This window comes from Rhagoletis pomonella, unplaced genomic scaffold, assembly GCF_013731165.1.
Source record: "Rhagoletis pomonella isolate Grant_MI unplaced genomic scaffold, Rhpom_1.0 Rhpom_scaffold_00001, whole genome shotgun sequence".
NCBI classification, from domain to species: Eukaryota; Metazoa; Arthropoda; class Insecta; order Diptera; family Tephritidae; genus Rhagoletis; species Rhagoletis pomonella.
In genome coordinates, this window is record NW_023458555.1 from 96,875,076 (window position 1) to 96,876,460 (window position 1,385).

Consider the following 1,385-nt stretch of genomic DNA (forward strand, 5'->3'; position numbering starts at 1 on the left):
AGTGGATTTTAGTGATGTGGAACATGCTATTCCTAAATTCTCTGCTGACAATCCATCGCATAGTGTGGAACAATTTATACGAAATTTCGAGGACATTATTCAAACAATAAATGCTGAACGTTTCAAGCTCTTAAGCTTGCGCCGTTCGCTGTCAGGCACTGCACGCGTGTTTCTTGCAATGACGTCAGCAATTAGTTACGGTGATTTAAAGAAAGAAAGTATTGAGGAATTCGGTATGATAATGACGCGGCAAGATGTCTACAGAATTATGGCCCAGCACCGGTGGAACAAAAAAGAAGAGTCACTACATTGTTATATTTTAAATATGCAGTCTATTGCTAAGCGATCTGACATTAGCGAAATCGAACTCATCGACTTCATAATCAATGGTATAGACAACAACATTTCCAACGTCAACTTACTACTTGGAGCCCGGTCGTTGGAAGAACTTAAAAGGCTTATTAACCGCTACCAGCGGAAGTATTTGCAGCCTTGTGGACGGGACACAGTCACCAGTACAACAGAACAAACCCCGACGATGATGGCGGTTAAAATCTCTAAGGACAAAAATGAGGCCTTATGTTTTAATTGTTCACAGACTGGACACATAAAAACAAACTGCCCTTACCCTTTGCGGCCAAGTGGATCCTGTTTCCGATGCTGGGAAATTGGACATGAATATCGCTCTTGCTCAAACCCAAAAAAAATTTTGTCGAAGTCAGCTGTACATGCGGTGGAGAGTCAAACTGCTGGTACTGGAGATAGACGTTATGATGATGATGTAGTAGCTGCACTTAACTGGGTTAGTATCGCTTTTGATGTTAAATCGGGTCAAAGTGCAAAATTTAATAAATTATTTTCCCTTTTTGATACGGGTAGCCCAATTAGTTTTGTGAAAAGTTCATGTGTCCCAGTAGAAATGATAAATGTATCACAATCGAATAATTTTTGTGGAATTGGTGGACATAAGCTTCAACTGCTGGGTGAAATTGATAGTATTATAAAATTCAGAAACAAATTAAAAAAAATTAAATTACTTATACTGCCCGATGACTCTATGTCAATACCCATAATTCTGGGACGGGATTTCTTACGTATTTTTGAAATTCATTTAACTGAAAAGAAATTAGTTTCTAAAAAGAGTGCACAGAAATCATTAAATAAAACAGACTTTTGCACTTTGAAACCGAATGATTTTATGAATATGGAAAGATACAAAATTTTAAATGATAAGTATGTACAACTTTGTAGACATAATGAAAATAGTGAAGATGTAAATGTAAGCACTGAGTTAGCTGAAGTCGCTCGTGAATCATGTACAGGTAGTGGGATGCATTTGCCGGAAATTTTCGGTATAGAAATTGCTTTCGATGATAATGAGGTAG